This window comes from Protopterus annectens, chromosome 15.part0 (assembly GCF_019279795.1).
Source record: "Protopterus annectens isolate FY-2018-M chromosome 15.part0, PAN1.0, whole genome shotgun sequence".
In the NCBI taxonomy this organism is placed as follows: domain Eukaryota; kingdom Metazoa; phylum Chordata; order Ceratodontiformes; family Protopteridae; genus Protopterus; species Protopterus annectens.
The window spans coordinates 24,328,045-24,341,476 of record NC_056749.1 but is presented as its reverse complement, the minus strand read 5'-3'; the positions used below and the strand labels follow the sequence as shown (position 1 = coordinate 24,341,476).

At 45.2% G+C, this 13,432-nt stretch overlaps 1 protein-coding gene across 1 annotated transcript in view; it reads right to left on the bottom strand.

Moving 5' to 3' along the window:
* The window catches only part of LOC122790010 (interleukin-12 receptor subunit beta-2-like), a 1,182,445-nt gene that overhangs the window by 1,091,048 nt on the left and 77,965 nt on the right, over positions 1-13,432 (bottom strand). The gene's annotated exons all lie outside the window — the stretch shown is intronic.

Below are 13,432 nucleotides of genomic sequence, written 5' to 3'. Positions count from 1 at the left end.
AAGTCTTCAACTAAAGCTAAGTACCCGTTAGAAACTTTGTCTTGCTCCTTACCGATGTCAGTAAAAGTTAATAATTGCATTACTTGTGGAAAGCAAATACCTCATAAAGATTTTCATTCGTACTGTATTCCTTCCCTAGGTCCTGACCACGACATACCTTGCTGTCAGTTTTGTGCTTTATTTAATCAGCGCACTTTCCGTCGACGGTATATTTTTGCCTCTAAATATTTCGGTTCTTGGTTTAATTATTCAGAAGTGTCATCAGTTAGCCATCCGACTACCGGGATTCCAAAAAAAACACAAAGATAAAGACAGAGACAGGCAGCCGAGGTCCAAAACTGCTGACGATGCTTCTCCTAAGCCAGTCTCCAGTTCACCGGTACTCTGTGAGGTGCTTTCGCAGCTCCTGATACCCGTTACTTCTCATTCACAGGCCTCTACTGAGACCCATTCGGAGTCCTGTATGCCACAAAATACTTCAACTATGGAACCCGCGGATGTTTCTACCTTGGATGAGTCTGGACCTGCTGTGCAGGCACCGGCTTCTGAGAGTGTATTCAGGCCTACGGACTTGCATATTAAATCGATGCCTCCTTCATTACTAAGGCCTAAATCTCGATCCATGTCTAAAAAAGCCAACGCCCAGACCACATGTTCAGGCCTCAATGCCTAAAAAACAAATGATAAAAATGGCTGAAGATCTAATAACTCTAAACAGGGGTAGCCATCCCCCCCTCTAAGAGGTCTAGGGCTGAGCTTGATTATGAATCTTCTGATCAGGATTCTGTTTTTTCTGAATCTTCTGATAACCTGGATTTGTCCTTACCTACTTATGAGGATTCTGATGCGGAGGACTCTATTCCCTTTGCTTCCCCTCCTGAGGATTTTTCTTTTGGGGAAACCTTACATACTCTAAGGGAGCATTTTCACTGGGAAAGCCAGGAATTTTCTGATTCAAAAAAGAGGCTTGGGGATTTCCTTCTCCTACCTCAGCATAGGCCTTTGGCTATTCCTCCTGTACTAGACATTGTTGATGATGCTTTCTCGGAATCCAGTTTGGCCCCTGATTCCCTGCCTCCTGCTCCCAGAAAATCTGACAGATACTACAGGATCTCTGAGTCCCACAAGTTCCTTTTCAAAAATCCTATTGCAGATCCAGAGACTATTTCTCAGGGGCCCAAGGGCATCAAGGCTTCTACTGCTAAAAATCCTACCCCTTCTGATAGAGACTCCAGGGCACTGGATAGATGGGGTAAAAAGGTTTATACTTCAGCAACCTTGGCAATTAGAACTTTAAACTGACAATTTCATGTTACAATATCAGCAACATGTTATTGGATTGCTTAAACAGAAAATGATATTGATTCCTGACTTCTTCTTCTTTCGGCTTCTCCCGTCAGGGGTCGTCACAGCAGATCAACTGTTTCCATTTCTTCCTGTCCTCTGCATCTTGCTCTGTCACACCAACCACTTGCATGTCCTCTCTCACCACATCCATAAACCTTATCTTATCTTATCTCATCACCATGTATCAACTATTGTAAGAAAGTCTTTTCCAACTCTGCAGCTTTTTAATAAGGATATGGTGTCCAGGTCCAGGAAAGTGGTCACTCCACTGTATTTGGCACTTATTAGGCTGATCATTGAGTATAATGTCCCCTTTAGCTTGTACTTGTCCAAATATTTGACACAACTTGATCGCCCACCGTGTTTTTTCACTAAGACAATCAAGGGCCTAAATCATGAGAACTACAGTTATTATTTCAAATCCTTGTTCCTACTCTTAGTATCACACACAGTGCAGAGGGGTGACCTCGGCCTCCCATACAAAGCCATAACAGATCCTGCCCTCTCAGACATACGGCACATTCACAAGTCCAATGGTGGCATAAACACCCACTAAAGAAATCTTAATCTCTTCTGCAACATAAACAGAACATGTTGGAAGGATCGATATGTATCGCAGAGAATTCTAGATTATGTTTCTTTGGAACTGTCTTCCTCACCACATAAAATAATGTGGACGAATTGGAGAAGAACCACAAATTCATCCCTGGAGTTGTGCCACTATCCCTTATGGAAAAGGGTAACGTGACTGGTCTGCCTGCTGTGGGTTATTTTGTGTTTAAACTACAAGAGTGAAAAACTTCAAGGGAATGCATGGCTAGGCTTCTAAAGATCCTCTAGGGTCAATAGCCTAGTAAAAAAGTACAGTTGCGTACACTTACCATAAATGTAGATGTTCGAGTGTATTCACTATTGCAGTCATTACATTTGGGTAATCTGCTTACAAGTTGCCCTCAGTCGGCCTGATTAACAAAGTCTTGGGTCCTGCGTCAGCTGCTGTCCCTTCTTCCATGACGTCAGGTCATCAGGGGTATAAAACATGTAGCCAATGCCATTACATCAGTTTTTCTTGCCCCAGATGTCAGGTGCCCCCCTAATGGGAAGTAATTAAACATAAAAACACAAAGGTATACCTCCAACAAAAATGCAAATACACCAAAAAGGCTTTTAAGCATAGTAAAGGAAAGTAGAGGTATAGCCAAAATAAGTTAGGAGGCAGGAGGGGGAGGGTAACCAGGACTGCAACAGTGAATACACTTGAACATCTACATTTATGGTAAGTGTACACAGCTGTACTATGTTCTTCATGTTTCACTGTTGCAGTCATTCCATTTGGGTAGATTCACAAAGCTATGGTTGGGAGGAGGAGTTCAAATAGCATCAGGGCCAGCTATAAGGCCCTGCAAGACTGCAGTGGCAAAGCCAGCTCTGGATTTAGAGAAAATTGGCAAATGTTAATGCTTGGTGAAAATATGTACAGAACTCCAAGTAGCAGCTTCTAGGATGTCCCTGGTAGGAGCACCTCTGAGAAAAGGCTGTATAAGTAGATGCAGCCCTGGTGGAGTGAGGTCTGATCCCATGGGGGTTATGTTTTCCATGGTGCTTATAGCAGAAATGAATGCAATGGCTTATCCATTTAGAAATGGTTTGTTTTGAAATAGCCTTCCCCTCTGCCCCTGCAGCAAATGCTACCAGCAGTTGTTCAGATTTTCTTTGAGATTTAGTCCTGTCCAAGTAGAATCCAAGTTGTCTGTGCACATCCAAGGAATGCCGAATCCATTCCCCTTTGTTCTGTGGATTAGGGAAGAAGGTTGGCAAATGAATAGACTGAGCCACACTGGATACCACCTTGGGCATGAAGGATGGATTGGTTCTGAGTGACACCCTGTCCGCATGAAAGATGATGAAAGGCTCCACTGCCATAAGAGCCTGTAATTCAGATACCCTTCTAGCTGAAGTGATTGCTAAAAGGAAAGCTGTTTTCCAAGAAAGAAATTTTAAGTCTGCAGAAGCAGCTGGCTTGAAAGGAGGTAGAATGCGTTTCTCCAAGACAAAGTTAAGGTCCCAGGCAGGGGTTGGAGCTCTCCAGGGTGGTCTCAAATATTTGGCCTCTCTGAGGTACTGCTTGAGCAGTGGATGAGAGAAGAGGGGAGGTTCTGTGTTATAATGAGCTGAAATGGCTGAGGCATGGATTTTTTGTAAAGCATCTCAGTTAAGTATTGTAAAATCTGAGGTAAATTGGGCGCTGCTGTGCTCATCCCTTGAGATTGGTTCCAGGCACAGAATCTTTTCCATTTATCAGCATACGATTTTCTAGTACTAGGCCTCCTTGCTTTTAAGATGACATCCATCACAAGTTTGCTGAGGGATGGTAAGGGAGAGTTTAAGTAATTAGCCAGGCTGCAAAGTTCAGTGTTGGAAGCTGAGGGTGCAGAATCTGGTTCTCCTGCTGAGACAGCAGGGAAGGAGTCTGAGGCAGGTGCCAAGAAGATAACCATGACACACTGTGCAGGAGGGGGTACCAGTGTTGGTGCGGCCAGTCTGGAGCAATCAAAATCATCCTTGGTTTGTCCTGTTTGACTTTTAGCAGTACTTTGGAGAGCAGAGGCAGCGGGGGAAAGGCATAGGCTGAAAGGTTTTTTCCAGCTGAAGGACAGAGCATCCACTTTCCATGGCATGTTTATCGGGAGTCCTTGTGCAAAATTTGTCCAATTGGTAGTTCTGGGGGGAGGCAAACAGTTCTATATCTGGGCTCCCCCATTCACTTGTCAACATGTTGAAAATCCTTGGTTCCATTTTCCACTCGTGTGGTTCCATGAAGTTTCTGCTTAGTCCATCTGCCAGTGTATTTAATATTCCTGGCAGGAATTGAGCTTATAGGTGCACTTGGTAGCTCAAGGCTGTGTTCCACAAAGCCATGGCTAGTCTGCAGAGGGGGTAAGAATATGTACCCCTCTGCTTGTTTATGTAGCACATAAACATGGTGTTGTCCATCTTTACCATTAGTTGTCCTGGAAGAATGTAGTCCTTGAAGGCTGTTAGAGCATTCTGTAAAGCTAACATTTCTTTTTGATTGATATGCAGGTGCATTTGACTTGGGCTCCATTTGCCCTGAATGCACTTCCCTGCCAGGTGAGACCCCCCATGCATAGTCTGATGCATCTGTTGTTAGGGTTTGGGCGGCAGGGGGTGGTGTGAAAGGAAGTCCCTTGTTTTGGTGGGAGGCCTCTGCCCACCAAAGGAACTCTAGATGTAGGCAAGGTATGATAGGAATCATTGTTTCTAGGCTGTGAGAATGTTGACTCCATACACTTTTGTGATACCAGTGTAGATGTTCATCGTGCATACAGCTGCAGTCATAACAGATGGGTTATCCTGCCGTCAGGCGGGTCCTCGGTCGGCCGAATTCCAAAGTCTAGGTCCGGCGTCGGTTGTTGTCGCTTCTTCCCTGACGTCAGTGCGGCAGGGGTATAAAAGAGGCAGCCGATGCCATTTTCTTCAGTCTTTCTTGCTGCGCGGTGCCCGAAGCAGAAACAGTTTGCAAGTGCCGGTCGGCCAGCTCGTGAGATTTACGAAAGCATTTCAGCCGAAGTCTTCTTGAAAGCTAAGTACCCCGTTGGGGAAACTTTTCTTGCCTCAGACCGATGTCAGACAAAGTTAATAATTGCATTTCATGTGGGAAGCAAATACCGCATAAGGATTTCCACTCTTACTGTATACCTTGCTTAGGCCCAGACCTTGACGTCTTGGCCTGCCGTTTTTGTGCTAGATTCAACAAATGCACTATTAAGCGTCGGGCGGAGTTCGCCCTTCACTTTTTTGGCAAAAAATTTTATTATATTATGTCGTCGGATACCCCGACTCCAGTTTTGAGCAAAAAATGCAAAGATAAGGACCGGCATACGAGGTCCGCACCACCTACGGATACCAAGCTTAGGCCGACTACCAGTTCTCCGGTACACAGCGAGGTGCCTACGCAGCCCCTGAGTACCGATGACAATGCATTACCGGTGTCTTCAGTGCCCGAGGTCGCAGGCTCCTCGGCCCCCATTCCTACTACAGATACCGACGCCGCTCCTGGCGGGGAAACTCAGAATTTAGACAGGCCTGCCATTTCTGAAGGGGTCTTCAGGCCTTCCTCCTTCTCTATTAAAGCCTTCACTAAATCTAAAACAGCCATGAAAACCAAAAACCAGGTTCCTCAGACACCCTCTCAAGGCTCCATGCCTAAAAAACAGATGCTTAAAATGGCTGAGGATTTGATTACTCTTATCAGGGGTTCTCAACCCCCCTCTGACAAAAGGCCCAGATTAGAGGAAGACTACTCTTCCTCAGATCAAGCTTCTATTGCCTCAGAACTATCTGAGGACCAGGATTGTGCCTATTCTCGATTCGAAGACTCTGATGCAGAGGAGTCTATTCCCTTTGTCTCCCCCCCTGAGGACTTCTCTTTTGGGGAAACCCTGCATACATTGAGGGAACACTTTCACTGGGAAGGCCATGATTACTCAGATTCCAAGAAAAGGCTCAGGGAATTTCTTCTGCTCCCCCAGCATAGGCCTCTGGCTATCCCTCCTGTTTTAGATATATTGGATGATGTGTACACAGAAGCCAGCCTTAATCCTGATTCTTTGCCTCCAGCTCCTGTTAAACCAGACAGGTATTACCGGGTTCCTGATTCTTACCAGTTCCTATATAAAAGCCATGCTGCTGACCCAGAAACTATTTCACAGGGTCCCAAGGGAATTAAGGCCTCTACTGCTAAAAACCCATTACCTTCAGAGAGAGATTCCAGAGCTTTAGAAAGGTGGGGGGGAAAGGTGTACACCTCGGCCACTTTAACCATGAGGGCATTAAACTGTCAGCTCCATATGTTAAAGTATCAACAGTTTTTGATATCTCAGCTGAAAAGCAAGATGACACAACCAGAACAACCAGATTTAAAAGAGTTGCAGGATTTGTTGCATGGTGCAGAGCAAGTGGGTAAACATACCTTGCAGTGTGGTTTTGATGCTTTAGAGGCCTCATGTAGAGCTGCTGTTACGAGGTCTGTTATACGTAGGCATGCTTGGCTCAAAGAGCAAACCTTACCAGATCATGTCAAAGCTAACTTATTAGATGCACCCCTTCAAAAAGATGTATTGTTTGGTGTTAAAGCAGAGTAGGTGCTAAAGAAAATGGAGGAAAAAGCGAAATCAATGCAAACAGTGAAAGATTTCCTGCAGGTACTGCCTCCACGTTTCAGCAGAAACTGGCCTTCAAAAAATTGGTCCTTTCCAGCCACGGACAGACCTCAAAGGGGCAGATACAGGCATCCAAGGGGTAGAGGGCAACCTCAGGGATCTTTCAGAGCCAGACAGTGGCAAGCACCAACCCCAAGAGGTGGAGAAGATAGATCACAGTCTTTTAGAAAACAGACACAATGACTTCCCCCTACACCTGCCAAGCAAAGCTTTAAAGGCAGCACCTTTGGGCAGAAAACTGACATTATTCTCAAAAAGTTGGCATATTGTTACAAAAGACAAATGGATTCTGGACATTATAGACAGAGGCTACAGGGTCCACTTTCACACCCTTCCAAAAATGAGAGGCATGCCAAACCTGCCACAAAATCAAAGGGCAGAGGCACAAAAACAAATTTCAACCCTCATGGACATGAAAGCAATTCAAGAGGTACCTGCAAAAGAACAAGGTCAAGGGTTTTATTCCAGACTATTGCTGGTACCAAGGAAAGACAAAGATTGGATACCTATCTTAGACCTATCCATCCTAAACCCATATCTACAGGTGCCAAAATTCAAGATGCTCACATTACAGCAGCTTCTTCCCATGCTGGGCAAGGAGTCTTGGCTGGTAACATTGGACCTCAAGGAGGCATACCTGCATGTCCCTATCAGACAAGATTGCAGAAGATACCTCAGATTTCTTGCAGGTTCAACCCATTACCAATTCTCTGCATTGCCCTTTGGCTTATCTACTGTGCCCATAGTGTTTACGAAATGCCTGCCATCAGTAATCGCCTTCTGCAGACTACAAGGGATACAAATCTACCCATATCTGGATGACTGCCTGATCCAAGCGGACAGCAAGGACATACTACTGCAGCACCTGGCGTTTGTAATAAAACTGTTGAACTTCCTGGGATGCACAGTCAACAAAAAGAAATCAAAACTAATACCCTCTCAACAAATTATTTTCCTGGGAGCCAACTTGGACACAACCACCCAGATGGCCTACCTCACGCCAGGCAAGCAAGGGCAACTGTCACAATACTTCAGAAAAATGGCAACTTACACCAGGCTAACTGCAAGTAAAGTCCTGCAGGCTCTGGGATTAATGGCATCTTACATCCTACTTATCCCATGTGCAAAGCTACATATGAGGAAACTTCAATGGTACCTAAAAAAACTTATGGTCTCAACACAGCCACAGTTTGGAAGCAATTATACCACTCATTCCATGCCTTCAAAAGGAATTTATGTGTTGGGCTCAAGCTTGCCAAAAAAACACAGATCTTCCTTTCTGTGTACCTCAAGCAACTCAAATCATCACAACAGATGCCTCAGACTACGCCTGGGGAGCACACATGACAGATCAGTGCATTCAGGGAAAATGGGCATGAAAAGAGAAGCACCTTCACATCAACCAAAAGGAAATGCTAGCCGTGCAAAAGGCTATTATGACCTTCAAAGACCTACTGCATCCAGGCCAGCTATTGATAAGGACAGACAACACCACAGTGATGTGGTACATAAACAGGGGGGAACTCATTCATACCCCCCGTGCAGGCAAGCCATGACCCTATGGAACACAGCACTGGAATTGCAAATTCAACTACAGGCACAATTCCTGCCAGGGAAGGAAAACACACTGGCAGACAACCTAAGCAGAAATATGACAGATCCACACGAATGGAAGTTGCATCCTCAAATTTTCAAAAAGATAACTCAGGCATGGGGACAGCCAGACATAGATCTCTCTGCTACCCACAGAAATTGCCAGTTGAAAAAATTTTGTTCAAGGACCTATCATCCACAGGCCTGGAAAGTGGACGCACTTTCCTTCAATTGGGCAACTTTGACAGTCTATGCCTTCCCGCCTCTTCCTCTACTGCCCAAATTTCTATTAAAAGCCAGAGCAGAGAGGCTGAAAATGATTCTCATTGCTCCAGACTGGCCAAGGCAACACTGGTATCTGCTCCTGAAGAGCCTGACACACTCCCCACCATGGATCCTGCCTTTAGTCCCTCTTCTGTTGTCCCAGCACAACTACAAAACCCTTCACAGCCATCTCAAAACTCTAAATCTAGCTGCCTGGAGAATTCCTTGATATCCCAACAGTTTCTCCTCTCCAAAGAGGTGCAGGATGTCATCTTGGAGGCCAGAAGACCTTCTGCTAGAAAGGCCTACTCCGCCAGATGGAAACAATTTTGTGCCTGGAATCAAAAGAAGGGACAGAATCCTTGGGTAATAAATATATCTCAAATCTTACAGTACCTAGCTGAGATGTTAAACAATGGACTTTCCTTCTCCTCCATCAAGATCCATGCTTCAGCCATTTCTGCACAATACAACACAGATCCTCCTTTATTCTCTCATCCTCTCTTAAGGCTGTTCCTCAGAGGGGCAAAGAATAGAAAACCCCCAAGGAAACTACCAGTCCCTGCTTGGGACCTCAACTTCCTATTGGAAAAGCTGACCCTTCCTCCCTTCGAGCCAGCTTCTTCATCAGAGTTACAGTACTTGTCATGGAAAACAGCCTTTCTTCTGGCTATCACCTCAGCTCACAGGGTTTCGGAGCTACAGGCCCTCATGGCTGTGCAACCATTCATCATTTTCCATCAGGACAGAGTTTCCTTATGAACCAACCCTACCTTTATGCCAAAGGTAGTATCCAGTGTAGCTTTAAATCAGACTATCCACTTACCTACCTTTTATCCTAATCCACAAAACAAAGGGGAAAGACTACTACATTCCTTGGACATTCACAGACAACTTCATTATTATTTGGACAGGACAAAGCCATTCAGGAAATCTGAGCAACTCTTTGTGTCCTATGCTGCAGGTACTCAAAGAAAGGCTATTTCCAAACAGACAGTTTCAAAATGGATAGCCCACTGCATACACTTTTGTTACTCATTTCATGGAAAAACTGTGCCTGCATGCATCAGATCGCACTCCACCAGAGCCACAGCTACCTCTGCAGCCTTCCTCAGGGGGGTCCCTACCAAGGATATTTTGGAAGCAGCCACCTGGAGTTCAGTGCACACTTTCTCTAAGCACTATCACCTCTGCCACAGCAGTCCTGCAGGGCATCCTAGCCCCTCCTTGTTCCACTTAGTGCCTACCACCCTTACTTAGCTTTGGGATTCTACCCATCTGTTATGACTGCAGCTGTATGCACGATGAACATAGTATAGTTCTGTACCTACCATAAATGTAGATGTTCGAGTGCTCATACAGCTGCAGTCCAGGTTTCCCTCCCTCCAACCCCTCTTAGGACAGGCCTTATGACAAACCCTTTTCATATAACCTTTTGGGGTACTCTTTTATGGTGTATTTGCTTGCAACTACTGTTTTTGATTTATCAACATTGCATTTTTGCATAACATTATGTTTGCATTCCTTCTGGGGGCACCTGACATCTGGGGCAAGAAAAACTGAAGAAAATGGCGTTGGCTGCCTCTTTTATACCCCTGCCACACTGACGTCAGGAAAGAAGTGACGACAACCGACGCCGGACATAGACTTTGGAATTTGGCCGACCGAGGACCCACCTGACGGCAGGATAACCCATCTGTTATGACTGCAGCTGTATGAGCACTCGAACATCTACATTTATGGTAGGTACAAAACTGTACTTTTCCTCATATGCAGTCTTGCATATGGAATTAGAAGAATGCAGGAGGCCATGAACCCCAAGGCTTGCAGTTTTTGTCTTGCAGCTAACAGGGTTTTTGTGGCCACTTGTTTGAAGTAGGTTGTCAAATGAATTTGCTTTTCTGGCATGAGGTAAGCCATCTGGGAAGTTGTATTCAAGCTTGCTCCCAGGAATGTAATTTGTTGAGAGGGTACCAGTTGTGATTTCTTTTTGTTTATGGTGTACCCCAGACAAGTTAGAACCCTTTTTACAAATGCCAGATGATTCAAAAGTATGTCCTGGCTTTCTGCCTGAATTAGACAATGGTCCAGGTATGGGTATATTTGAATACTTCTTTGCCTGCAAAATGCAATAACTGGAGCTAGGCACTTTGTGAATACCCTGGGTGTAGTAGATAAGCCAAAGGGCAGTGCAGAGAACTGACAGTGCATGTAGCCTGTTTTGAAGCGTAGGTATCTTCTGCAAGATTCCCTGATTGGGATGTGCAGGTATGCTTCTTTTAAATCTAGTGTTGCCAACCGGATGTCGTTGCCTAGCATAGGAAGTAACTGGTGAAGAGTCAGCATCTTGAATTTTGGAATCTCCAGAAAGGTGTTTAGAGTAGACAGTTCCAGGACTGGACACCATGATTTGTCTTTTCTGGGTACTAGGAAAAGTCTCAAGTAGAAATCTTGTCACTTTTCCTCTTCTGGTACCAGTTGAATAGCCCCCATGCTTAAGAGAGAAAGTACTTGTTTTTGGGTCTCTGCCCACTGATTTGGGGGGGAGGTCTGGCCACCCATTTGGCGTTGGCAAAGTGTGGAAGTGAAATCTGTATCCCTAGGACACTATATTTAATACCCATTTGTCCTGGGTAATGAGTTCCCAGTTCTTTGCATGAAGAGCAATCTTTCCCCCCAAAGAGGCGGTCAGTTGAGAAGTGCTTGGAAGTTTTAAAATGAAGTCACTGAGACAATTTACCATGGGGGGGTGTCTTGTTATTCCCAGACTTGGAAGTGGAGGCCCCCCACTGCTTAGTACTGTGAGTCCCATGGGAACTGAAACCTGGGGTTTTTGCTGTGTCTGGGTTTGGCTTGAGAAGACCTAGAAGGGGCTGGAAAGGACAAATTCTTAGAAGGCCAGTGCCTACTAAATGTAGGAGGCTGAACTTTTAAAAAAATCTTTAACAGTTTGAATAGATTTAGCTTTATCTTCCATCATTTTAAGAACTTCCTCAGCCTTGTTGCCAAACAGGCGGTCCTGATTTAAAGGAGCATCCAACAATTTAGCTTTACCATGATCAGGCAAAGATTGCTCCTTAAGCCAAGCATGCCTTCTAAGCACAGACCCAGTAACAGCAGCCCTGCAAGAGGCCTCTAAAGAATCAAAACCACATTGCAAAGTATGTTTTCCAACTTCTTCAGCAGAGTGCATTAAATCCTGTAAATCTTTATTTTCCACACAGTTAGGAATCAACATGGATGGAAGGCAGGATGGAGTGGGTGGAGAAGAGTGTCAGGAGTGATTTGTGACAGACGAGTACCAGTCAGAGTGACAGTGAAGGTCTACAAGAGGGTAGTGAGACCAGCTATGTTATATGGGTTGGAGTCAGTGGCATTGACAAAAAGGCAGGAGTCGGAGCTTGACGTGGCAGAGCTGAAGATGTTAAGATTTGCACTGGGTGTGACGAGGATGGACAGGATTAGAAGTAAGTATATTAGAGGGTCAGCCCAGGTTGGAAGGTTTGGAGACAAAGCCAGAGAGGCAAGATTACGTTGGTTTGGACATGTGCTGAGGTGGGATGCAGAGTATATTGGGAAAAAGATGCTAAGGATGAAGCTGCGAGGCAACAAGAAAAGAGGAAGGCTAAGATAAGGTTTATGGATGTGGTGAGAGAGGACATGCAGGTGGTTGGTGTGACAGAGCAAGATGCAGAGGACAGGAAGAAATGGAAACAGTTGATCTGCTGTGGCGACCCCTAATGGGAGCAGCCAAAAGACGTTGAAAAAGAAGACTGTGTCACCTGTTTAGGCCCAGACCACGACGTACCTCGCTGTTGGTTTTGTGCTTTGTTCAACACCCAATCTATTCATAGTTGAGCCCTTCTTGTCACTAAATACTTTCGCTCTCGATCTCCGTATTCCGAAATGGCTTCAGTAAGCCATCCAACTTTGTTCAACGCCCAATCTATTCATAGTCGAGCCCTTCTTGTCGCTAAATACTTTCGCTCTCGATCTCCGTATTCTGAAATGGCTTCAGTAAGCCATCCGACTTTGTTCAACTCCCAATCTATTCATAGTTGAGCCCTTCTTGTTGCTAAATACTTTCGCTCTCGATTTCCGTATTCCGAAATGGCTTCAGTAAGCCATCCGACTTTGTTCAATGCCCAATCTATTCATAGTCGAGCCCTTCTTGTCGCTAAATACTTTTGCTCTCGATCTCCGTATTCCGAAATGGCTTCAGTAAGCCATCCGACTTTGTTCAACGCCCAATCTATTCATAGTCGAGCCCTTCTTGTCGCTAAATACTTTTGCTCTCGATCTCCGTATTCCAAAATGGCTTCAGTAAGCCATCCGACTTTGTTCAACGCCCAATCTATTTATAGTCGAGCCCTTCTTGTCGCTAAATACTTTCGCTCTCAATCTCCGTATTCCGAAATGGTGTCGGTAAGCCATCCGACTACTGATCTTCAGAAAAAAACGTAAGGATAAAGACAGAGACAGACCGCACAGGTCCAAAACTGCGATGACACTTCCGGTAAAGCTTGTCGCCAGTTTGCTGGTACTCAGTGAGGCACTTTTGCAGCCCTTGATGCCCCCTTCGATGGACTTGCAGGCCACTACCGAAACATGTTCGGAGTCCGATATGCCACGAGACTCTTCTTTGACTATGGAACCTGCGGATGTCTCTACCTTGGATGGGTCCGGAGCCGCTGAGCAGGCACCTGCTTTCGAGGAAGTTGTTCACGCTACCGATATTCGACACAAACTGACGACATCTTTCACGTCTTCAGTTCTGCTTAAAACTACCGAGTTTCTAAGGCCAAGAGTATGAGCTATGCCTAACAAGCGACGACCCAAACCCTAGCACCTGCTTCCTTGCCACAACATCAAATGCTTAAAATGGCAGAAGACCTGATTATGCTGACTGGGGAAGCCAGCCTTCCCCTGCTAAGAAAAAAAGATACCTGTCCCCAGCGACTTAAACAGACCAAGAGTCCCACTCT